Genomic DNA, 26557 nt, shown 5'->3' with positions numbered 1-26557 from the left:
TTTCTTTGAACTTAATTTTGTCTATCTCGCTCTCTTTCTCTCTCAATCTCTTACTCAGCATGAAGAGAATATTTGTTTAACAAAAGGGGTGCTCAAATTATTATTTTTTATCAATTTACTGAGCTTTTTCTAGTTATTGATACACCCTTCGTGCTGCTTTCGTCACTAGTTTAAAACTAATTCTACTTCCATCTTTACAGTCAAATTTTTTACTTGTTGGAACACCCTATTTTCTCTGGGCAATCATCATAAAAATGGCTTTACACTGCAGTTTGCACGTAAATAGCTTCACCTGCTGACACGGTCCGAAGACTTTTCCCAGCCAGAGCAATAAACACCCCCATTTACAACACACATTATTTTAAATTTTCACACTGTATCATGAATGTAATGAGCAGTTGATGAGATTTTTCCACAGTTTTATCGACATCTATATCTAATCGAAGTTGGAGTTCTGAATTCATTAAAGTTATTATCAAGCATACCCCATTGTGGTTGAGTGCCATGCACGTAATGAGAAAATTGTACAGCAATTAATGATTTCATTCTTATCCTTTAACAATTTATCATACTCTCCTTTTTTTTCCTGTTTCTTTTTACGCTTATCGTTAAAATGGCGCACGCGTTGCATATAAAGTACTAAGAGATAACTAAGAACAAATGTGTTTCACACTGAGATACCCTGTACATTTAAATAAAAAACTTGTGAGTTTAATATTGTTCAAAATGGCTTCAGAAATGGCTCTCAAATGGGTGAATTACATAGAACCATAAAATATGTCATATTAATTGAAATAAAAACTATTCAAGTAATGTATGAAAGCTTGGCAAGCCTTTGGATCATCTGTTGGAAACCGGAAATCTGATGAGCTTGGTTGTATCTTAAAAATTAAATAAAAATAAAATCATGAGTCGGGTTGGGCGGCCTTTCCGGATTGCCGGTCTGGTCAGAAGGCTGCGTGACTCGACATTAATCTGCAGGACTTTAGTTGCAGTAGCTTGTCTCTCTTTCTCTCTTTGTTTTGCCTCCATTTAAACATAAATAGTGTGTACTGTACTATGTGCTTTGAGGGCGTTGCTGCATGCGTACGTGCCTGCAACACCTAAATGTATGCAACAATATTTTTGCACAGGCAACGCCACAGAAAGAGAATCTCTTAGAGAATGAGAAAAAGGGAAGATTCAGTCAGACAATGGAATGACGCACAAATTGAAATTCTTTATGCATGCATTGCTGGTATTTTGTTTGCCTAAGCAGACTGACCACGCCCACTCGCCGCCTCCTGCCTACTGTAGAACTGTACGCCTCAACTGGCCAGGCACAGTCCTCCTGTCCGTCTGCCTGTCAGTCTAGCTGTCGTCTGCCTAGTGAAACTTGTGTCAGACTTAATGTATGCAACGCAAGGATGTTTTTAAATAAAAAAAAACTTATTTTCACTTTGCGTCTGCAATGAAACCTGAAAGGTGTCTCAGTCATGTCAGTTGTATTATATTCCGAAATTTCCTCATACTCTACATAAGATTCTTAACAAATGAGTTCGAAAATTTCATAAAAATGTTATTTTGCGGTTAAAAAGAAAAGTAATTCAGCAAGTACTACTTGCCAAGTAGAGCTCAAAACAAAATCGATGGTCTAATTTCGATTGCATAATCGAAATTTAGAAGTCGTATATAAATATATTAGGCATATGATGATCTCGTTCTCTTTCTGCAGAATATGCAGATATCTATTAAGACGTTGTTTTCCACACAAGGACTATGTTTATTTTAGAGTCTACCTTGAAAATGAGTTCATATACATAGGTATGTATTTGTTGGCAGAGCACTCTAACATTTGTGCATAGCTTTCAACTGTCAATCACTTTTGTTAGTCCAGTGTACTTCCATGTAAATACTAATTAAATTCCTGGCGCCATGTTGCATTGCAATATGTAAAATATTTTGTAATTGATAGTGTCATTGTCATTGAAATGTGTCACTTTGTTATCGTTTGCATTTAAATGACCGATGCAATAATAACAAAATAACACCAATTTTTAATTGACAGCTGTTGCCAAGAAAAATAGCATAAAATTCTCCATGTTTGTATGTGTGTGTATGCAAATCGTTAAAAATACATTTATGCGATTCCAACACGCTTTATTCTTATTTATAATATTTTTTTTTGTTTTTATACCTGTTAATCGTAGGGCACAATTGTATGGTGAATGACTTAAAGACTTAAATATAAAATGTTATTTTTGATAATAGACGTTGTCTTTCAATATTTTGGAAAATCCTAGTTAATAGAATCAATATTGGCTAATAAAACGGTTGTTATAGCTTTTTTTAGTTTGTAAGTCACGCATTGAGCGAAATGTATGCAATAATTTGTATACTTTCGGAGTTTAAAATTAATAGATAAAATAATAAATGTATAAAACAAATGAGTAACGGGAGTATAGTTGTTTATATTCTAAATATGGGATGTTGGATGGCTGCATTATATTTTATTTTTACCATTGTTGACTATTATTCAAAATAAGTCCAGAATGTTTCTCAGTCGGTGACATAAAATCAAAAAACTTTTGTACGTAGTAATATCTTTTGGCCCGTATGTACATATGTGTGTAACAGGGTATCTCAAAGTTGAGCAGACTCGGCTCGGGGGATTTATTTGTTATTGTTATTGTTTTTTTAGTTTTTTGTTTTTTTTTGTTTTGCATATCATTAGTGTCTTTTACTCTATCACAATCTGCTTGCTGTTGCTGTCAGTTAGTTGTTTGCATCAAAACAAAAGAAAGATACGGAAGTTTTTAATTAAAATGAAAAGAATTTGCATTGCATAATTCGTGGCGCGAGCACCTGACACTTGCTGCAGTTGCAGATACTGCTGGATGCCAGTTGTAGAAGCCGAAGAAGAAGTGCATAGACACACATTAGTCTACTCATTCCGACACTGCCAGCAATTCAATTATAGCCCAAAACGAGTGCAGCACACACACACAGTCATATACTCAGTCACACTCTCACACCAACAGAAAAATACTTAGGCACGCACAGAGATTTTAATTAAATAAATTTTGTATGTTTGCGCTGCTTGTCATAAACACTGCGGCAAAATGCATTGAGGGGGCTAAAGAAGAAGCCATGAAGGCATGAAAATTAAAACATTTAACTGTTGGCTACGTTGAAGGGCTACGAGAGAGCACTGTTGCAAGGAGGTGGGGGAGGTGGTATGAACTCTTCGTTTAGTTGGTTTGTTTGCATGAGATGCAAGAAAATTGCCTGAGCAGCAGCTGCCAGCAAAACGACGCCTAAAACTATGCAGCATCATTTTCAACTCGTCGTCAACAGATTTGCATGTGTGTGTGTGCGTGTAAGTGCGAGTAAGAGTGGGTGTGTATGTGTTGTATCGTGTCGTTTTGAGGTTGCATTGCTGTGCACATAATCAAATTTAAGTTGACTTGACTGTCCGTGTAGTTATGTCAGGCCATGACTTGCTTGTTGGTTGCATGCTACATGCTGCATGCCACATGCTGCCTGCCACATATCGCTCGCTGTGGCAAATTCATGATTTAGGCTGTCGGGTGGCATTTAATTGAACTTCCTGCATAGTTTTCTCTGTGATATAAAGTGAGAATTTCGTTGCGGTCTCTGCCTTATCCTAATGAACATGTTCAAATTGAAACTAGTTCCATAATAATCATAAGAAATATTTGGAAAATGAATAGCTTAATTGAAAACTTGTATGTGGTAAAAGTATGAAACACAATTAGTTCAAAATCTATTGACAATTTTTTAAAGAAATCAGCGATTGCAAGAGTTATGAAGGAAACATTTATGTTAAACTACTGTTTTCTAATTTATTTAGTTAGATACAAAAAATATTTTTTTAATTTGTGTTATATTAATTAATTTACGTTTGATTATTTTTAATTTCAAAATAATAAGCATTACTGGTATAAATAAATTTGTTTCTCAAAACTGGTTAAACTAACACATTTTAAAAGTTTATTTCAATATATAAAAATGCAACTACATTTCCCGCAAATATTTGTCAAAACAAACTACTTTAATATAACCATCTGCCTTGCAACAAAAAGAATAACAAGAAAACGACTGCAGCTAATTAGTCAACATTTTTAAGGTCTAGTTGGAGTTGGAGGTTTTTGTTTTAAGGACTTTAATGAAGGGGTTGCATTCTGGTCCAGCAACTTTGTCTTGTTCAGCAACAACAAGGTTGTGGAATTGAATCTCTCTCGTAGTAAATTATAACTATTACTATTATTATTACTTGTTGGGGTGTGTGGCAGCTGCAGCTTCTGGCTCGTTGGTCAATGTGGTTGTCCACTGTCGAAAGTAAACACAGTAAGCAGATTTAATAAAGCCCCTCAATGAAGGAGGTCTCGATATTAAGTTGTACTCGAAAGGTTTGTTGAGGCTTATGCGCTTTTACTCTGAAAATTAGGCAACAGTAAATAATTATTTAGACGAGCCATGTATTTTGTGCTGGTCGAGCAATCCGAGAAATGCCAGCATAATTGCCTGTGGCTTTGCCTTTGTCAATTTTGTCATTGGTTTCTGTGTTTTGGCCACAGCTGAAACTGTCTTTCCGTCCGTTTAAGTTTTGGCCGCTGACAGATGCCTTAGGCATTGCATTTTAATGCTCAATTAAAGCAGATATATTTATTTAAATATGTGAAAGACATGCTGACGGACGTTCTTGGAAAATATTACCCCAACTTACTAGAAGTTTTGTGGCTCGTAAAAATGATGTTGTAACTTTGACTCATTTTAACTTTTTTTCTGTACACCCTGTCATTGGCTGAATGTACTGAGGGTTATTATAGACTAAAAAGTACGAAAGTTCTGCGATAAGATATATTTGCTTTAAGTGCACGTATTTTCTTGTACAAATAATTTCGAGAAATCTTTACAACTAGGTAGAGAGCATCATCTAGTCGTGCATAATGTTTTTTGTGAAATATTTTGTTGAAGTTGTTTTCAACGCTTTTACCTGTGCCATATTTTAAAGCCCGCCGCTCCCTAACAGCCAGAAACAATGCGAACAAAATAATAATAATAATAATGCTTTAGCAAAAGTTTAAGCAAATAATACAGTAAAAATAAGTGAAGCTGAAGCTAAGGTAACTTTTTTTTTGTTGCTAATGGAAAACGGCGGAGCAGGTCAAGGGGAGGTTTAGATGTGAGTGGGCTTTCGAGGTTTTAATTTAATGCTTCGTTACCTTTTTTGGAGTAAATGTTGAAACATTTTGAAGTGGCCAAACACTTGAAAAATCAGTTTAAATTGTGCTCCCATACAAGGTATAAGAAAGAAATTGAAATTCTCAATCCTCCCTCGCTCTAAACTTTTATTGTCAAGGATTTCGGCTGAAAGCGGGTCGTGAAGCAATAACTAGAAGATTTATTGCATTTTGTGTTTTTATTTTTTTTTTCCATGCAAATTTATTAATAAAATGATACGAAAAGAGATCAAAGTACCACAAAAGGTAGATTTGCATAAGTGTTCTTTTTGGAAATCTTAAGCTATATTTAATCGTATATTTTAAGTTGAAAACATTCATTAATATATGTCTTTTTCAGTAAACGAAAGGAAACGGTATAAAAATAAGACAAAATAGAATAATAAGATAAAACAATAAATACTAGCCCATGTTCCCTTGTACCAAATAAATAGGTCTAAAATAAAACAATTAAAAAAAAATAAAGGAATTAACAGCATTTAAATTTAATGGTACTAAAGAGCTAAAGAGAGTTTAATGCTCGAAGGCAACTGTCCCGCAGCTAAACAAAACACTTTGCTCAATGATCTTCTTTTGCAATCCATTAAGTTTTATCATTTGTGATATGTATGTGAATTCCCCACTTTGTCCATTTTCCCTCTTATTCCCATGTACCACCTGTTTGTGCTATCAGCATGACAATACCTCGTGGCAAATATCATTTTAACAATGGCATTTAAATGAATTTGCATGCATAATTAGCCAAAGCTTAGCCGACCTGCAGACTGTTCCCTTCCCCTCACCACTTAAGGGTGCAATTGTGGTGAATGACATACACCCCGCGGTTATGATGCATGTGTGACATTAACGCAAACATCAGGCCAAATTGCTCGCCCCAGTGGGTGGCACAACGGGAAGTGGAAGTGAAATGCTTAATATAAAATTAAGGCAATTGAAATTGGGGATGTTTAATGGGGGGCAGCTGGAATATGAATGGGCCAATTGTAAGACTGTTTTAGCTCAAGACAAAACGTGAAGCTTAATTGACTGCCTTACGTTGAAGCATAGCATAATCTACAACAAACAAGACTTTACTAAAGTAGTAAATTATGACAAACAAAATTTATAATACAACAACACATATAAATTTGTACGCAGAGCGAAATAAGAAAATTCACAAACGCAAGACTTATTAACTATCCAGTTAGATATTTATTCGTTATTTAGTAAATTAATTTTTCCAGTGTAAGTAATCTAATCAAATTTTGGAATTTGAAAAAGCCACCCCACAAAAAGAATATAACAGAGGCAATGCCGCGTCATACCAGATTATTGACTTTTTATATTTTCAAAACTAAACTGAAAGTGTATGACATTTATAAGCAGCATATCCTGCACTCCTTTGTTCTGCCATAGCCAAAGCCAAACTTTCTGTTTGAGTTGACTGACCATGTTATCCGTGATCTGTGGTTACATCGGTTAAATCATATGGAACTATATACTTAAATGTGGATAGTAAAAATGTGCTGAGAATCCTGTATTAAATACTTATTTATATCATATGTGTTGTTGAATTGAAGTGCTTTTATGCTTTCTGTACAGTAGTTGAAATCATTCAGAGCGCCGATGTCTCTGTAACACTAAAGGAACTTCGACAAAAAGTGCGAATAATCAATTATTTTTGTTATATTCAAAAGCAATTGCCGTCGCAAAAAATAAGTTACCTGCAGCTGACTATGAATAGCATCGATCACGATGTTTTTTCCTCTCCCCTTATTTCCATGAACGTTAATGGATAAGTTGTGAATAAAAATGAAGGTAGTGACACTTTTTTCCTCCTCACTGTCGCCAAAACATCAGCAACATTCACCCATCATCCAGCGGGGGATACAACATGTCAGATCAACATCATATCCGTTGCATCCTTCAAGATGTCATTGATGAATTCTGTTTGGATTGTCAGCGCTTTTTTGGCTGCCAAATTTTAATACTCTAACGGAATGCATTGTTGGCATCATGAATATTTTTTGAATTTTAAAATAAGCTGTAATCTTATTTGTGAAAAATAAGTTAAGCTATGATAAAGATGGAAAATATTAGTATTTTGTAAAGCATTCAATATTTAATACCGAATTAATTATATTTTCTATGAATCAGATTACTATATTATAAAGCTATTCAATTTTTATTAGTTATGGCTTATTACATTGCAATATCGTAGTAATACAATTTTCTTCTTTATACCTTATCTTTTCTTAGTAAAAAATTGAATCAAAATATAGTATTTCATTTGACTTACTAGGATTTTGACTCTTGTTTCACTAATTCCCATGACTATATCGATTTTATGCATTATGATTCAGTTTGTTTTGACAATGTCGCTTCTTTATATATTGCATTAATTGTGTTATGATAAGATCGTATTGTATTTTTAACATACTTTTTCTCTTTTAAAAATATATCGTAATATATACTCTATATATTTGTACTAAAGCCTATGACTATATCGTATTACCATGCTGTGAATCACATTCAAAGGATATGCAGCATTCGACTCCATCATTAATATATGTCTTCCTTTTTGTTTTTTCTTGTCCGCGTTCTTTTGCTTTGTTTTGCTGTCATTTTTAATATGCACGACATTTTCCATAGATACACGGGTATTGGGATACTTTTTGTCACTTTGTGCGGCATATTTGGGCGCATATTTCAATGTGGGAGAGATGGGAGAAATGCGGCTTTCGGGCTGCCCCGTTTTATATGCCATTCGACTGCCATTAGCCATAAAATGGTTGCCCAATTTGGGGCGGCCATTTGACATTTTGTCTGTCGGTTTTTGTATCCCTGCAAAACAGTTTCGTAATTATGCTCTTAAAAAATGCATAAAAAAATGTACTTAAAATGTTAAGTTGTTTTCCACTCTGTTGGGAAATTTCAAAAAGAAAAGAAGAATGAAGAGCAGGACGACTGCATAATTTAATGGCTGAGTCAAATATGTTTTTTGTGTGCCAGAAAAATTTTTCTTATGCATTTTTAATATGACGACTAAATTTTAATGAAGTTTTCTCTTTTCCTTATACATTTCAGAACCAATTAATTGAAATTGTTGTAGGTAAGTGGATCTCAAATTGTAATTAATTAATTTTAATTAAGTCCTCAGATTATTTTGCTTATTGAAAGTCAGTTAACTTAAATCTTACGTTATTTTTTCTTAAGGTAATAAAATTTTAGAAAGACTTCCATTTCTTAAATTTTAGCAGAGCAGTAGAAGTGGCAAATATAAAATAAAGCGATTTGAGGAAGAAGAAGAAGATTTCATGCTAAATGTATGGCAGAGTTTCAAAAAGTTTTGTGCCATTTAGTGCGGCCGCAGTAAGCCACCAACTCATTAACGTGGCTAAAAATTGCCTGTCTTACTCTTTTACCCTCTAACACTCTCAGGCACAGTACATAAAACTAGCACGAATTATTTCTTGCCCTAACCATTTTAATTGCACACGAAATTAAACGCCACAGAATATGCAACGCTTTTCCGTCTAATTGCAGCTGCCTGACACTAAATTTGTCTGCCCAATGAAGCATGCCACACGGTTCCTAACCTTGCAACCGCTTGCTAAGAAAACGCAGCGTCAAGCGCAAAACGAAATGTAATTTCGAACTTTTTTCTGTCACGGTGTCGGGCAATTTTCTACAAATTTTATACCCCATAAAAGGGGTATTATAAATTTTGAATGCAGTTTGATTATTTTTAAAATACGGTTTAAACTATATGTTTTTAAAAAAGTTTCCAAAAGTCCAAAAGTAGATTCCAATTCAAAAATTGCATTCTGGTGCATAATGATAAACTTAACATTATTTATCTAATTAAAATAATGTGCATTATTGTGTTAAACTGCTTTAATATTTAATATTAACTTATTTGTGAAAGCTGTTCAAAAAACAATTTAATAGCTTAATGCAGATATATAAATATGTCTTACAATTAAATCACATCAGGGTATTTAAAATTTTAATATCAGCAGTCTCTGGACTATTTTGGAGCGCATATCATTTGCATGCTCGCTGATTAAACACCAAAAATTTTGCTAACGCAATTGATAGCCAACTTTTGATTGGATTTTTGGCATTGACAAAATTTTCAAAGCAAAATCAATAAATCGCATATGGTTCTTGACAGGTGACAAAACTTTATATATCGAATATAGCTTCATAAAAGCTTAATTAACTGTTCAAATAGTTGATCATAACTTTATTAAGTACTCCTACAACGAAAAAATAAGACGGTAACGGAAAACAGAATGGGAGGCAGACTGGAAAAGAGAGAGAGAGAGAGAGAGAGAGAGAGAGAAGGCAGCTGAATCGCCTAACGCGAATTTTTCATTGCATACTTTCGTGGGCTGCATCAAATTCCGCTTTTGTTTGGCGCCAATTATGCAAGGGGGAATGTTGGCGAGGAGGTGCATGAGATTTCAGCAGGTGAAAGGAAACGACACTCGATATCTGTGGCACTTGTTTGCCACGAACTGCGTTGCAAGTGGCAGCTCAACGAGCGTTAATTCTGTCTTGCCTTGTTGCCGTCGCTTCCCTGCCCACTTGCACCAAACGAACAGCTCTTACAAGCACTTTTACGCACACACACACACATGCACACGGATAAATTCACCTACACCTAAAGTGCTCGGTACAGCTGCAGTTTGTGTTTCGCATTCAAGCAAGTAATTAATGCGTTTGTGAGCGTGATAACATTGATATATATGTTGATCTGTGTTTCTGTGTGTGTGTGTGTCTTTGATTGCGTAAATGTTTATGTGTGTGTGTGTATGTGTTTGGGTAGCCTGCATTGAAAATTCCGAGCTGCAAGTGCAACGTTGTGGTATTTGCTTATTCGATTAGAAGATGAACATGAACATTTTTTTGCTGATTCACATTGCCTGATTGCAAATGGTGCATTGAGCATTGGCCAAGAAATTCGCAGTAGGCCTAACTAACTGACATTGTTGGAAAGGTTAATCAATAGATGCTTTAATGTGCAAATTTCAACGAACGAATGCTTGCTATTTTAGAAATATTTGAAAGCTTTAGCAAACATGTTTCAAAGTTTTAGAGCAGCTCGTGTCATTTTGAACGAATTTCTATAATTTTGATTCCGTAATTTAATTTCTGCCACTATCGTTGTTCGTAGTCATTTTTGTTAACATGTTTATTTTAATATTTAAGTTACAAATATTCAATCCATTGATAATATTGGCAGCACTTCAATTAAATAAAATTAGCATTTTCATGTTTGTGTGGTTGAGCTTGTATATATCGCTGCTAATTTAATTGATTTAAATTATGTATACAGTGCCTTTCCTCTGTATAATCAGTCACAATATGTTCCAAGTCCCAGCGTCCCCTCTCCCTTAGAGCAAACCCACAAATGGGCAGTTAAAATTTTGACGCAACCACGCATAAATTGATGTGCCTTGCTGTGCTTTTGACGGGGGGATGTCCGAGGAAGTGGCTGTGGTGCAGTCCACTGAAAAGGGTGCTTTGTGGATAGATGCCCATTTAAGTACTGGTCACAATTGTCAGTTAAATTGTTGCCGCTTTACAGATACGTTGGCTACACGTTTCCATCTGCCTACGAACTCTTCCTCATCATATTTGGACTCAACCGAAATGCCAACACTTTAAAGGTGCTGTGATTTAATTTGCATAAAAAGGTTACCCAATGCCAGGATGTTCCCAGCGCCAGCCCCCATTTTACCCGGTGAAATCGCCAATCCCATCGTGCAACTTGTTGCTGCTCAACCCCTTTTAGCGGTTCAATTTCCATGCGTTGATTAAATTTTATAATTTTTACGCACAATTGAGCGCGGAACGAGAAAAGGAGAGGTGTGCTGAGGGGCGGGAGAAGGTAACTGAATTTCGACCCCTTATCATAAATTAGTTTCTGCATTTTTTCAATTTCTCTCTCTCCGTCCTCTGTTTCGTTTTCAATGCCTGATTGACTTTTAAAATCGATGCGTTTTATAGTTTCCAATCAAAATTGATTGCCAGCGGGAAAGATTAAAAAGAGGAAAAGCGGGAAAGGGGACAGTAATCAGGTAGATTGCTAATTAAATGCTGTCAACCGTCCGATAAATTAGAAATTAACTCCAGTTGTCAATTTCCAATTTAAAATGAACATATTTCAAAATACTGATACAGTTTTGGGGGCATACTCTTAGGCTGATCACTTAAAATATTATTGTACTTATTATTGTGAATGTTGGTAGGCCTAATATTATTAATTTTTGATTCGAATTAGTATTAATTTGTTGTTTGATAAGGTCATTGCATAAAATTATAACTGGTAAAGCTTATTTACAAAACGAATAATTTCTAATATAGCATATTTCTTATTTATTTATAAGCAGAACCTAATTTGGGACAATTCTCGATAGAGGTATTTTCAACAATTTTAATTGAATATATTTGAGAATGCATACAACTTGTGAGTTTGTTTTTTACTTCAGGTGTCTATCGAATTGCATAGAGCCTGAGCATTGGAGTAAGCTTTTCCATTTAGTATTAATTCATTGGATTTGGCACTCCAAAAATTTAATTTCGTAATTGAATGATCAGTTGAATGTATGTATATTTCCCTCAGTGTTTTGACCCTGCATCCTGTCTTTCCGGACTTGCCACTTGACTTGGCTCTTGTGCAACAAGCAGCAATTTAATTGAAAATTTATCAGTTTCACATTTCATTTGCATTTATTCAAATGCTCCTCTTTCACCCGACGCACACACAATTGCTTGAATGTATGTATCTATGCATATAGCTCACAAGGTTACCCTTCGCTTTTTCCAATTTGCATCGTTGACATTTTTGGTAAATTTCCGAGTTTGAGGGTGGGCCCATTTGATGCCCAACAATTTCCACAAGTGTGCACCACACAAATATGGCTATGAGAACACAGAATGAATACAACGAATGAAATTGTTATTATTTTCTAACCTTTTTGCCACACATGCCAACTGAATGCTATCATATTTTTTCCATATTGAAAACTTCTCCTGAAATTTTATACCCTGTTATTTGAGATTAAATAAAAATAACAGAAAGAAAAGTTAAAGGCGGTTTTTTTTAGAGTTCAGTTAAACATTTTCAATGAGATATTTTAAAATTTCGCATTAACACAATTTCTAATAATAATGCCTCAAAATATCTCTTTTATAGTTATACAACCCCTTAACTAGACACTTTAAAAATGGCCCTAAGTATTATTTCAAAATTTTAGCAGCACAAATTATAAAATATATATCATAGTATGTAAAGACAGAAACGTATATTGCTTAAACAATTTTTGGATTTAAATCAATGTATTCAGAGGGTATATTTCAGTCCATCATATCCACTTATGTTGTTTTTGGTTGGTATTTTAGAATGCCAGACAGTTACTAGCAAATATTTCTTATTTTAAAGCAACTCTTCTGGCCCGAATAAGTCTAATTAAGTGATGGCATCGATAGTATTCCTAGTTATGTGAAATGGGTAGGATGGGTTGCAGTTATGGTATTTTTGGGATAGTTGGGTCGCTTATTTCCCAAGTCTTGTGTCCATTTATTGATTTTATGTGCACGACAGTAATAAATTAATTAAAATAAATGAGAATTTTGTTTACTTGAGCTTGGCACGACCACAAATGGGTATTACTTTACTGTCAAGCTACTTATAAACTAATAATCTGATACAGTCTGTATATCGAAATGAAGGGAAATATTTGTAAAAGACTTCATGTCATAATTACTTAATTAAATTGACAAGGCTTTGAATTTCTTTGTATCCTCCGAATATCTTGTGATGAAAGCCACGGTATTATAAATAATATGTGAGATGATGAATAGAAACCTTTAAATGATACTATTTATTAGTCGTTAAAGAAAAAACTTTTGAAGCTATTCCTCTTTAAAACAAGATGGTAAAAAATAACATTTTTCGTGCTTTTTATTAACGTAAGAAATTAAAAAAAATAAAAAATTATCAATACTAGCACTGTGGTTCTTTGGCTTTTTTTTACATAATGTGATATACTCATGTGCAATAAAATCTTTTGTACATTGAATGATATAATTTAATGGATTGCTGCACAATTTAAACGAGGCATTCGATATTGGATTTCTTGCCACAAACACTAATTAATCAGATTGCTATTAATTAAGCAACCACAATTCGTAAATGAGGAAATGTGCGAAATTGTGTGGGAAAACACAGTACGCTTCATATCATTAAGCCCTTTCCCACAAACGTTAATTGCTTTAAGTTGTATCCTTCAAGGCAGAAACCTTGCCGACTTAAACAAAAGTTCATAAGAGTTCAGCTTTTGTACGAAAATATTATGCGATAACCGTATGTGTACACATTGCAAATGTGTGTGTGGGATATGACTTTAGTTGTTGGATCAAAATCAAGTTGTGTTATATTTTTTTGTACAATTTATTACCCCATTGACGATATTGTTATGGTTATCACATTGGCGCCACTTGAACGCGTCGAGCTTTGCATAGCACTTGTTATTAAGCATAAAAATAAATTAATAACAGCTTGCCAGCACACATACACCCACACACTCACTCAGTTAATGTGTGTGTCAGTCAGTTAATATTCATAACGCAAATATTTTAACGATGTCGATGCGAAGTTTTGCGTTGGTCTTTTAATAGCACAAAATATGAAAAACATGCAGAGCTTCAGATATCGTTAAAGTTTATCAGCTTCAAGCATATGCAACCTCATTCCAAAATGTTTATATTCAAGGGAAGAGAGTAATAAACAGGCGGTGGTGAAGGAGAGGGGGAAAATTACTGGAAATGAATGGAGTGGTCGAAGACAACACACCCTTAAATAAAACTAGATTGATTTGAGCTAAACTAATTTATTTGATTCATTCAAAACCAATATTCATTTATTTGCCAATGCAAATAAATAAAATTCAAATGAAGATTTAGCTATTTCAATTTGAATATTTGTCAAGCTTAAATTTTTGTTATTTTGTGAACAAATTTACCCCTAGCTTTGTTGAAATAAATTTTATACAACAATTTGTTTCTGATACGCTTTTCTAAACCGACCCGACTTGCTGCAATCCAAACTTTGAGATTAACTCCAGCTCTCTCTGTTTCAAAACTTGAAACGTTTTTATTGGAATTATATTGCATTTTTATTACCTACGCATATAAATTTTCTTTTGGTTTCCTTATATTTTTATTTCAGCCGCCAGGCACGCAACATTTTAAAAAACAATTTTGCGAGATACAATTTCCTATATACATATTATCGCCAAAAAGTATGCAAACACAAACATAACACACAGTCCCAGACACGCACACACACTTGAGCTGAAGGCGACAGCCGCAGACACACACAAAGCTGAAAACAAAACGCAGGGCCAGGGCAAAACACATGGCGTATACGCAATTTTATTTGCATACCAGACAGACAACGACATTGCCGTCGACCCTGCGGCTGCTTATCACTTTATGTATATGTACATCCATATATGATAGTATGTCTGTGCGTGCGTGTGTTTATGTGAAATTGGGTCTCGTGTCTTTGCTGTTGTAGCACTTTGTGCGTCAACCAATTTCCAGTGTTCCGTATTACGTTTTCGCCCCGAAATCGACTTATAATTAAACAGGTTAAGCAATTATAGTGCGTTTGTTCTCTTGCGAGAGCGTATTTTGCACTTTTTCTGTGTACTGTATTCGTAATCGTTTTGTCATTGGATTTTTATTAAGTTACGGCGTTTATTTCATTAGCGAGTTTAACAGAACTGTCTGTATGTTCTTCTGTTTTTTATTTTTTATAATTTATTATATAATTTTTTGCTCAGACATAAAATAAACAAGTTGTGTTTTATGTGGGCAACCATGAGGCAAAGTAAGTAATGCGAGGTGACATTATTGTTCATACGGCTGCGTGGAAAATGGTACACCCGAGGGGAGTAATTCAAGGTTTATTGTTTTTTATCCTCTGGGTTAAAGGTGTCTGCCTTAACGCTTTTTCATGCATTATTTAAAATGATTTTCGCTTTACCAACCAGGAAATTATTTTCAATTATTGCCTTTCCAGCGGAAACATGAGATATTTAACATTTCTCCTTCAGAACGGTGCCGGGCGGGATTGCTTCAGTTAATCATTTTGCGGTTGTGGTAATTTTTCAGCTCAATTAAGTGGGTTATTCTACAAGAAGCCGCAAGTGAAATACTCGACACATTCTGGCAAAATTTTGAGAAAATTTACATGCATAACTTTGTCAAAAGTAGCCCGATTTTCATGCGTATTGATCATTATTTGGTCTCTTAATTGATTCTGCCGTCCGCAGTGATAAATTTACAATTTGCAGAACGAAGAAGAAATCAAAACAGATTTGCTGCAGGAGGTAAAACACAAACACACAAAATTAAAACTCAACCTGAACCCACAATATGGCTGCAAAGTAAAACTCAAACGAAATGTTAGGCATTTAATTAATGGAGTGGAAAGACATACAAGTTCAGTTGAATTAGTGGCAAACGGCAAAAGACAAATATCAATACGAAAAGAGATGGTGAAAAGGAGACACAGGAAAGGAGGATGAAGAAATAGAAGAAAGAGAGCGAGCACAAACTCAGAGGAGCAGGCGAAATTGAAAAAGGGCCCCAGGGCAGAGCAAAGCAAAGCAAAGACAAAGACAAACAAATAAGAATGTTGTGCTGTACACGCGACTACCCTGTACTCATATAGTCACGAGATGGTTTAACTTGTGCATACCCTAATCGCAGCTCTGTATAAAGTACTTTCTTTGTCAATTTTGTTATACACAAATAAAAACCAGATGTTAGAACTACCCCTTAATCAATTTGTGCACCCATAGGGTATGTATACCAAAAAAAAGTTGAAAGGAATATAAGACTTCAAGCTTGACAGCTCAGCACTTTGTGATGCAAACGAGTTTGGCATGCGAGTTTGTATATTATCTAAATGTAGATGATATGGCAATACAAAAAAACAAAATAAAATAAATAAATAAGACACAGTGACATTTGACATTTCAATAAGCGTCTACTGGCCGAAATCCCCAGCAATGACAAAGCATTAGCTGAGAAATCCATTGGCAAGAGGCACAAAAAAACCCTGACTAAATCAATACTTATCTTTTTGAGCGCCAAAAGTTGCGCCTCTTAATGCCAGGGGCGTCATCAGTGCTTCTCCATCGCATTCTTATGCGGATTCTCATTCTTATTCACGTTGTTTTGTGGGCGTGGAAAGCTGTTAAAGCTAGCTTGTAATTGAATGTACACCACACGGCGTATGCGCAATGCCGGTTGCTGTTGCGTTGTCCTTTAGCATTCGAACTACTGTTTAACATAGTCGTAAGCCTTTCCAAATGCAAATCTATTGCCGTTTATTGGTTTATTTAAATAATTTTATGTATTCTTCCCTCTGTCTCTGCCTGTCATTTGCTATGCAAATATTTATTTCCCATTGAAGTTCCATTAACTGTCAACTTGATTTCCAATTTGAATTTTTCATTTCAAACTGGAAATTTTATGTTATGTCTAAATCGGTAATATTTTTCTTTAATTTCGCGGAAGATCATTGTTTTTTTTACTTCAGTAGAATGTACATTCTAGAAGAAGAATTATTTTTTCTATTAAAAAAATATTTAAAAGTAAGGAACTTAATCTTACTTACTTGCACTTGAAAACGTATTAATCAACTTTTTTCAATATATTTTCTTTTCAGGTAGGCATCATTGATCTTACAAAATTATTATTATAATAAAACCAGGTAATATCCAAACCCTAAAACAATTGAATTCATTTCCCTTATGCACATATCAATTTCAACATCTGTCGGAGAAGAGCTTATCAATATGCATAACATGAGTTTCAGTTGAATGTGATTACACTCATCTTTTATACCAATTCAAAAATTAAAAATGAAAAAACGCAAGAGAAAACTGACACTAAAAATCATGGCACGTCTTTTCGAAAAAGTACAACATGAAAATGTGGAAAAGTTATTTGCCCAGCTATTCTTTTTTTTTGCCATGGCAATTAGAAACATATTTCGCCATTGTTGCCACAGCGGTGTGGCAGACATGTTTTAATGGCAAATAAAAATGGCGGCGGCGCAGACATGTTTGTGCATGCCGGCAAACTGTTTAAAGCGGAAAGGCTGCAAAGGATGAACTGGAAGAATAGGCGACAGGCAGGCTTCGGAAATCAGCAGACAGGAGGTGCCCATGCCTTTTATTGTGATTGTTGTGAGCGTGTTATAAAAAAAAAAAAATTCCGAAAAAGGAGAAAAGATTGCTTCAGCTGTGAACACAATTTGGGGTCTTTTTATATCCGTTATATTGTCTGTGCTCGACTCGGGAGTTTCATTCAATCAGAAGCATCAATCAGTTTTGCGTGTGGATGTGACGGACGATGGTAGAAAGAAGGACCAAATGGCTTCAATAGATTTTCAACTTCATTTTTGTCGATTTCGTGAGCAATCAAGCGCAAATGCTTCTGTTTCAGCTGAAGCAGGCAGCTAACACCTAGCCAAGCTGTCCATTCGCTTCACCTGTCCTCGTATTTATTAAGTCATGATGCTGAATGGCAGCCCATTCAGAAAGAAGGAAAACACAGAAAAATAAATAAATAAAAAAAAAATTGAACGCTTGATCCCTCGCAGAGTCACACACATTCATATCTCGAACATCATCATCAACGTCAGCATCATCAACATCGACATCATCATCATCATCGTCATTGTTATAGCTGTCCTGCTTGTTGATTTTTTTCTGGGCATTTTAATGCCTGCTGTTTACCTTGTTGTTCATTCATTCTTTGCTTCTGCCCCATTCATTGATTGCTTTTGTGCATTTTTGAGTGTAGCAAATCGTTTCGAGTTCAATTTTTCGCATTTGAAGCCATTTACGCCTCATTGATGTCGTTTTTTGAGCCACAATCACCAAAGTGCCAACAAGTTCACAAATCATTCCTTTGCTGCTTCGAATGAAATTCGAGATTTGTAAGTATTCTTCACAGTGGAGATATCATAAATATAAACATACATTATTTAGTAATTAGTAATTTATGTCTTGATATAATATAGATCATTGAAAACAGTTTTTGACTCATTTTTTTTTTGCTTTTATCTTTGGACTGACCAACCTTTTCAACTGACATTTGATACGCCTCATTATGCACATTTTATGCCACGCTTTGAACGTGGGCCAGTTTAAGTTCAGTTCAAATGCTTTGTGAAAACTTCCACAACATTTGGCGAGTTTGAGACCCCGGAAAATCATTTAAAGTTTTCTTATGGCTGTCACGACTTTCAAGCATTTTCCAGCATTTTGAACTCGAGGGCGACTGCTGCTCATTAGTTCAACAACTGAATTTGCACACCCTAATATCTTAGATATATATAAGTGTATTTATGTAAGCTGGTGTGTGTATGTGTGTGTGTGCCTGTATGCTGCCGTCACATTTCAATCAATGTAAAAACTTTCGGCCGCATACTAAAAAGTCCTCCAGATGATGATGGAAAAAGGCGAGCGAAAAGTTACGCCAAATTGAATTTCGTGCAAAAGTTTTACGCTTTTTGTTCTGGCCAGAAAATTTTTGCATTCGTTTTGCTTTCAACGTCTTCACTTTCGTATACCCTACACTGTTAGCATAATAATGTTATGGGTCCGATGAATATCTAAAGACACTTCTGCTAATCCCAGAAAAGAATATTCCTTGATCTGCTTTTTGCTTTTTATAAACATAGAATTATAGGGCATGTACTCGTTGAGCTCTCAACAAATGCGTAATAAATTCCACTTCGTATACGTAATATATTTATAGGGTAGCTGTTGGCCGTACACTTTGAAACAGTGTATTTTTCAGTTTTATTTTTTTAAGCAAACTGAAATTGAATTTGATTTTATTGGGGGTAACCATAAACTGCTGTAAAATTATTGATAGCGCGTCGTAGGCGTATACGTAATATTTTTTGTAGCAGCTGTACCGGAAACATTATGAACCTGATTTGCAGCCGAATGTTTTGCCAGCTGTCTGCCAGTTGCAGTTGTCAGTCTGCCAGAGGGTGAGAGAGAGGGAAAGAAAAAGGCTGGGTGAAGGCGAGTGCACACACACAATAGCTAACGGAAGTGGAAGTCGCTTATCCAAGCAGCTTTCTCTATCGCCCCATCCTCTGCACCTTTGCACCTCCCTCGTTCAGCTCGTTGTTGCCTTGGCTGTCGCTTAGTATATTTTATTATTACGATTTCTTTTTGTGCGGCACTCGCCGCGCGCACATTTGCATATCAATTTGTTTCATTCGTTTCATTTAAAGCTCCGCTGCATTTGCAGCTCTTTGCAAATGTCGTTGCATACTTTTCGGCGCTGAGTGCTTTGTGCATTGTGTGTAATTTGCACTGTTATTTTTGTGTTATTGTACGTCTGCTCACAAATTTCTCCGATTCGGCCTTAGCCAATGTTTTTTTTTTTCATTAAATATTTTCAAACATTTTGCTGACTTGTTTATTGCCCATTATTATTTTCTTTCTATTGCTGGTGTGCTTAACGTGATGACAAATGGCGGCAGAAGGCAAAAGATTTCGTATCTAAAATTTGCTTTGATTTATAGAATTCATGGCATTATCATAAATTAAAAAAAATATTTTCAAAATATATTTGGCCTAACGAGTAATATTTTCTGGTCGCGTTTTAATTTTCCCGTTGAAAAGCTTTTCATATAGTTTTGTTTAGCTCTTGCTAAGATTTGATAGCTTTTTAATTTCCAGTTTTACTTAACATTTGCTGTAGAAAGGGATATTTATGATTCTGTTTCGGTAGAATTGGAGCTTCCAATTAAACTTGTAATTTTCTTTTCTTAGGCATCAGACCTTTCGATCAATCTTTTTATTTGGTGAACTGATTTTAATAAATAATTATGCATGAAAATTAATAATATTATTATTTTTGTTAGCTTTAAACAAAACATTTAAATTTGCATTGAATATTACAAAAACATTTTCATTAAAAAATTAAAAAAATAAATTGTTTTTCGTGAAAACCTATTAAGCAGCTACACAGTAAAAATATTTTGAATAAATATTTAAATGCAGACTGGAATGCATGTGGAATAAAGTAAAACTGAATAATTCTGTCTGTCGCTGTCATTTGTTTTGACATTCTACTAATAACCGAAAACTAGTATTTTATGCTGTCAGTGGGGATTCCAAATTCCACAACAACAAAAAATCCTATAAAAAAAATGTAAAAAACATGGGAATTTAAAGGAAAATTGGCGGACAAATGAAAGGATAAAAAAAAGATGAGAGTAGTCAAATACGCAGATACGCTGTAAGCTGTAACCTTACAATATGAATAACGAAAAAACTGAAATAACTGAGCAATTGCAATACTAGGGTATAAATAAGTAGTACATTGAATATTTCAATTTTTGTCAGCATACATTTGTTGTTATTTGAATATAAACCTGTGAATAGGGAATGGGGATTTTTTGTTGCATTGTTAAAATAAGCTTCAAAGTTGTTGACTAGTGTAATTTGCGTCACACGAAGTGAGCAAAATGTGAATTTAGGATTTTTGCATATGGATGAGGTTCTACTGTACACGACAGGATATGTCAGGCTGCAACGCTAACTGTATGTGCCAGGACGAGTAGATTCATGCAACATGGCGACGCTAAGCTTTGCACTCGAACGAGCTTAAGGGTTAAGGACCAAAAGGGAAAGAGTGACCAAGAGGGCGGAGAGGGGGAGGGTTGAGTTGTGCATTGTGCTGCATCAGCAGCAGGATGCAGCTGCTTATGAGGCTTTGTGCAAATATGTGACTGAAGAGCAACTGAATGAGTGGAGTTAGATTGTAGAGAGTGGGAGCTGGGAGGTGGGTGGTGGAGCGGTGTGGCAATGTGGCATGCAACTCATTAACAGCTAAACATTGCCATAGACCTGCATGCACACAGAGTGAGGGCAACAACAGAGTTGCTTGTCAAAATGTCAACAAGAGCAACTTTCTCAATAGTTGTTGCCATCGCTAAACAGGTTGCCACAAGAACAGCAACAACAATTTGTCATGCAAATATTACAGCAAGCAACACGAAAAGTTTGTGCAACATTCTGAACTATGAAGCAAACAGCAAACCAAGCACCAACTTTCTAATTGTTTAAATTATACACACACACACCCACAGAGGCACACACCTCTCTGTGTGTGAGTGTTTGCGTATGTGTTGTGTTGTGGCGCAACCTTACACGAGGCTTTTTGGCTTTTCGGTTGAGTTTTTATTGACGTTGCAAACTCGAAAAGCCAACGGTATAAACTTTATGACAATTCGATTGTGGTATTTCGACGGGTAAGATAAAACTTCAAAACCAATCAAAACTTTTTAGTTAGATTTCGTCGGTGCTATTAAATAAAATATTTCATATATTTATGAATAATTTGTTAACTAATTTAGCTTGAGCTATAGTATTTTGGATCAATAAACTGCATTTAATACAAATATAATTTTTTTTTTTCCAATTTTTATAACTTATAATATTAAAATTGAAAATAATAATGTAATTAAAATGTCAAAAATCACAAAACATACAAAAACACAAAAAAAAAAAATACAAAAAATACCTATAATGCAGTTAGCTGTACTTTTGGAATGCAGATTTAGTTATTATTTGATTTTTAAATTAGAATTAATTTGTTTATTAAAAACTTTTATTTACATTTTGAATTTTTATAAAAAACCAACAAATTAAATTTGAATTAAAATAATTTTTTTAATTTTGCTTACTTCATTCATTGATTGATATTGATATGTAGAGGGGAAGTAATGTAATATATGAGATGCAAGCTCATTTGGCAATTTATATGCAACTAGGCATTATAAATATTTAGAATATACTTTATATGTATTTTTTATTTATTAAATTCCTCATCGTGGCTCAACAGCCTACACATAATTCTAATTCAATGCACTAGTCGCAAGTTTTTGAAAAATCAGCGCAGCTTTGTCAAAGTGCATCGAACAGAGAAGCGAAAAAAAAATGATTGAAAGAAAGACGCGGGGCGCCACAAAAACTCTGCTAGGTGTAAATTGCCACAGAAAAAACGGAGCAGGAGCGAAGGAGAGAGATAGAAAAAAAACTGGAAAATTGAATGGCAGCTAGAGCAAGCAATGAATAGAAACGCATAAATTTCAGCCAAACAACTCATGGGGCCCCATAGTAGTATGCAGCATGCTGTGCATACTAATAACTTTGCTACTTTTTTTGTCAGTGTTGCCATGCAAAATATACCCTGTAGGTGCTACAAATGTAAACAGTTGCTGAATTATCTTGCTGATATAAAAGAAGCGCCAAAAAGTATACTGTAGAAATGTACATTCTAAGAATGTTATATGGCATTCAATTCGAATACAGGATATGCCACAGTCGTGCATCGTTTGTGTGTCTTGAGCTTTGGTTTTTGCGCTGGTAACTGATGCTCTGCTGATGCTATTACTGTTGCTATGGTTGTTGTTGTTGCTGACACAAAATGTGCGCATATTAAGTTGTTGATTTGTTGATTTACATTTCGTTCACAAAAAATGCCGCAAAATGAGTGCCATAAGAAATGTGATTTGTGTTGTATGATGTAGAAAATTAGAGTATTTTGTTAGATTTTGGTTTAGATTTTGTGTGGCAAACCTAATTAATGCAACGTCAACTGACAACATATTAATTTTGATTGTCACGTTTTATGTTGCACGTGAAAGTCAAAAAAGCTGCCAAGTGTCGGCTCCTCAATGCCACAAGCACCCAAAGTGCCATAACGCGTCACCTGCATCAAGTGGCAGGTGGAAGGTAGAGAGTGGCAAGTAGAAGCAGCAAGTGACTGTTTTTTATTTTCAGAGCCATTCCAGCTTGCTTCATGCAACTCGCAACGTGAACTTGACAACGACATTTCCTACGAGAGACATTTTTACCCTGTTAATGAAGGCCTCTGAGCTTTCTTATGCAGTTGATGATCTTACAAATTATCTAATTAATATTTGTTTAAGTACAAACTGTGAGAAATAGTTATGTATTGCAATAATTGCATACATTTTATATATTTTTAAGTCGAATAGTCTTTAATTTAGAAATGTATATTTTATGTCACCCATTTATCTTAAAGATAGAGTATTTTTGAAACTTCTTGTCCCGTTAAGATTCGCTTCTATACTAGGCTTTTAGCGTTAAATTGTAAAAAAAGGAAGTCAAGTAATAATTATGCTGCTTTTGTTGTATGTGAGCAACGAGTTGAAGTAAAGTTGAGTGATGGATGTTGAGAGGCTCTTTGCAGGTTGCACTTGAGGCAAAGAGGAGCAGATGCTGTTGTTGTTCTTATTGTTGATGGCGCTGGCTTTGTTTTGCATACATTATTGTAAAGACTTGCATTAAGCGTTATGCAACGTACTAACAGTAACTGTCGACCATCTTTGGAGTTAATTTAGCAAATGAAAGAACGTTCTTTACCTTTCTCCCATTTTGGGTACATTTCTCCAATTCTTTCGGTTTCATTTTATACTTGTAAAACATTGCACGTTGTTTTTCATTCATTTTATGCCTGACCATGGAAATTCAATTAAGCTCTCTTGCGTGGCATTGCATATTTTCCTGTTTCCAGGGAGAAACCCTGCCCTCCACAAAAATTTCATTTCTTTTCCATTGTTATTTTACTTTCCTTTCCTTTGATTTTTTTTTTTTTTTTGTTTATCATTAAATGCGTTTGCAAATTAAAAGAGAAATCCACGCCGAATGAAAATATTCATTTCAATGAAATTACTCGAGATGCTTAACAATATAATCTGGATATATACAGACTGAGCTCAGTTGATTTCATATATGCACTGAGTGAAGCTTGTGGGCGAATAATTACATTTCTGTTGATCATTGGGACGAGAACGATGAAATCCTTAATGCAGTTTCATATTGCAGAATTCATTAACATATGCACAATTAATAAATAAATTGTTATTAAATCGAAGACAATCTTTAGAATTTTTTTAAGCTGAACGAATGTATTTATAAATGGAAATATATTAATTTTTATGAAGTTACTCGAGATTCAATATAAAAATATCTAGGTATATATTTATGCACCTAAAATAGTGTACAAATAATGACATTTCTTTGAACTGAAAGAATTCGGTCAGATACGAAAACTTAAATATACTACATTATATTTCATATTATAAACTTTCTTTCAAGGAAACAACAATAAATCATTTTCGCTTTTAGGTTAACCATTAGCTGATTTGCTTAGGCATTTTGCAATGTATAGTCTCTTTACAGTCACGCACAAAAGTATGCAGCAGTTTTTGTTTCTCGTTTGTATGGAAGCACTTAAGCACAAAATAAAACTAAATATTACACAACTATGAAATACCCTAAAGTTATTGTTGAGGAAACTGCTTAAATATGCTTCTTGTATTTATTTAAAAAAAGTATTTTAATAAAATGTGCAGACTTGTTTAATCATTTTAATAAGGGTATAGGATAGGTATGTGGTATACACATTAAATTTTGTGTACTGGGTATACTAGAAATTGTCGTTTTGTTTGGCGTTTGCTGCATCTCTTCTTGTTGCTGTGCTGACACTTTGCGTGAATGCTGTTTGTTTTCCCCTGACCCTCCACCACAGCTGCACTTTTCTTCTTAATGTTCGTTCCTGCCTATTCACTGAGAGAAAGAAAGAGAGAGAGAGTGAAAAAAGATATAGCCGCTTTTCTGCGGGCGTTAACCGGGCTCGTTTGTTGTTGACTTTGTGCTCCAGTTGCAGCAGCCGCGATTGTGGCTTGGCTCAAGCCAAACTCAACCAAAAAAAAACAAAAAATGGCAGCCTCTTGCGTTAGAAAACTGCTTATTTGGCTTTGTGGAAACTATCATTAAGCAAGTAAAGCGACCACACGAGGATGCTGTCGGTTAAGAGCACCATATACACTAAAAAGCAATGCTAAGAAAAACACAGCAAACACATCAACAAAAGGCGTTGCAATCTCTCTCTCTCTCTCTCTCTCTTCTGCTCCACTTTCTTCTATTCCCCCGTTGTTTCTATTTTTATTTTTTTTTTAACTACTGGCTTTTGACTCTTGTTGCCTTTTTAAGCTGCTAACTGCCGCTGCAGGCGTCTTCAAAAGGCATAAGCTTAATGTGTTCTGGCATCGGTTTTCAAAGTGCAGGTTGTCGAGTCCCTAGCCAAAGCTTTTGCATTCTGTATTTGACATCACCGGCTTGTGTGTTGGCCCACAAAGCCTTTGGCAACCACAAAAGCAACCAAGTGTCAGACTGTGTTCACCAGAACTGCCTGCAGCTCTTACCAGTTCAACATTTGATTCTTCTCCTTCATTTCGTTCTTATTCTCGTTACCATCTTTCTTGTCTTGTTTTAACTACTTTTTTTATACAGTTCTTTGGGTGTATTTTTTTTTTGTAGAAAGCTTACACTTGGCATAATTGGGATTTGAATTGTGTCCGATTTGATTGTTGTTATGGGTCAGATAATGTTATGGTATGATGGTATTGGTGAATGCTCAATTGATAGGCCAAGTGTCTTAGTTTTTAATCAACAACTTCCAAGTCCTATCTTATTCATAACTTGCACCCTTTACTGACTTTTAAGTTTCATGGACTTTACATCGTAGTGTATTTTTAGCTGTCCATTTTAGCTTAAGTATTTAAAGCCAGCCTGTTTCTACCTTGTTTATTAGTAAAGCCCTAATTAAGTATTGAAATTGTGTTACCGCATCGATTAGCTATTAAAAAATTAGGGAAAATAGACACACAAAACTAGAGGAATAAGTTTTTCCAATATATATATATTTATAATGCTGTAAGTGGAAGACCGCATCAATTCTGTCTGCGTCCTTCTCATGCAAAAAAGGAAAACAACGTCTCAATTTGTCTCAAGTTGTCAAGTTAACGTTGAAACACTTTACACTTGGAGTGTTGCAGACGCTGCGACGTCATCGCCAGTTGCAGTTGCCTCTGCCTTTCCCTTGAATTCCTTTTTCCTCCCCTTTTGTCGTTGACTTTGACACCGTTTTGCACTTTTCGTTGGCATGTGAGGGTGCGATGGGCGTGTTGAATGTTCCATCACTAACATGTTGGGTGCCACCCGCTTTGACAGGCACTTATTTTCTTATTATTAAGTATACGCTTAGTTGGCCCGTGAACTGCACACTGTGGAAATGGAAGTGAAGTGCAGACGTAATGCGCTCGCCAAGTAATGATTACTTTGTGTCTGCCGCTGACAAATGCCGTCAGTCAATGTCGAAAGTTTACCAGCTGTAGA

The 26557-nt window shown here is 35.1% G+C and overlaps 1 protein-coding gene across 4 annotated transcripts in view; it reads left to right on the top strand.

The window, feature by feature from the left end:
• Positions 1-26557, top strand: part of LOC117789427 (furin-like protease 1) — a 161138-nt gene that overhangs the window by 60834 nt on the left and 73747 nt on the right. For 2 of the 4 annotated variants that reach the window (XM_034628451.1, XM_034628455.1), the window contains exon 3: positions 8313-8337. The exons of 1 other annotated variant lie outside the window; for it this stretch is intronic. The gene's annotated coding sequence lies outside the window, so the exon portion shown is untranslated. Of the gene's footprint in view, positions 1-8312; positions 8338-26557 lie in introns of those variants that run through there. One more of the 4 variants, XM_034628452.1, reaches the window with a different exon arrangement.

Source organism: Drosophila innubila (assembly GCF_004354385.1).
Source record: "Drosophila innubila isolate TH190305 chromosome 3R unlocalized genomic scaffold, UK_Dinn_1.0 2_E_3R, whole genome shotgun sequence".
NCBI lineage: Eukaryota > Metazoa > Arthropoda > Insecta > Diptera > Drosophilidae > Drosophila > Drosophila innubila.
Note: the sequence above shows the minus strand (reverse complement) of the source record. Positions and strands in the feature narration are given on the sequence as shown.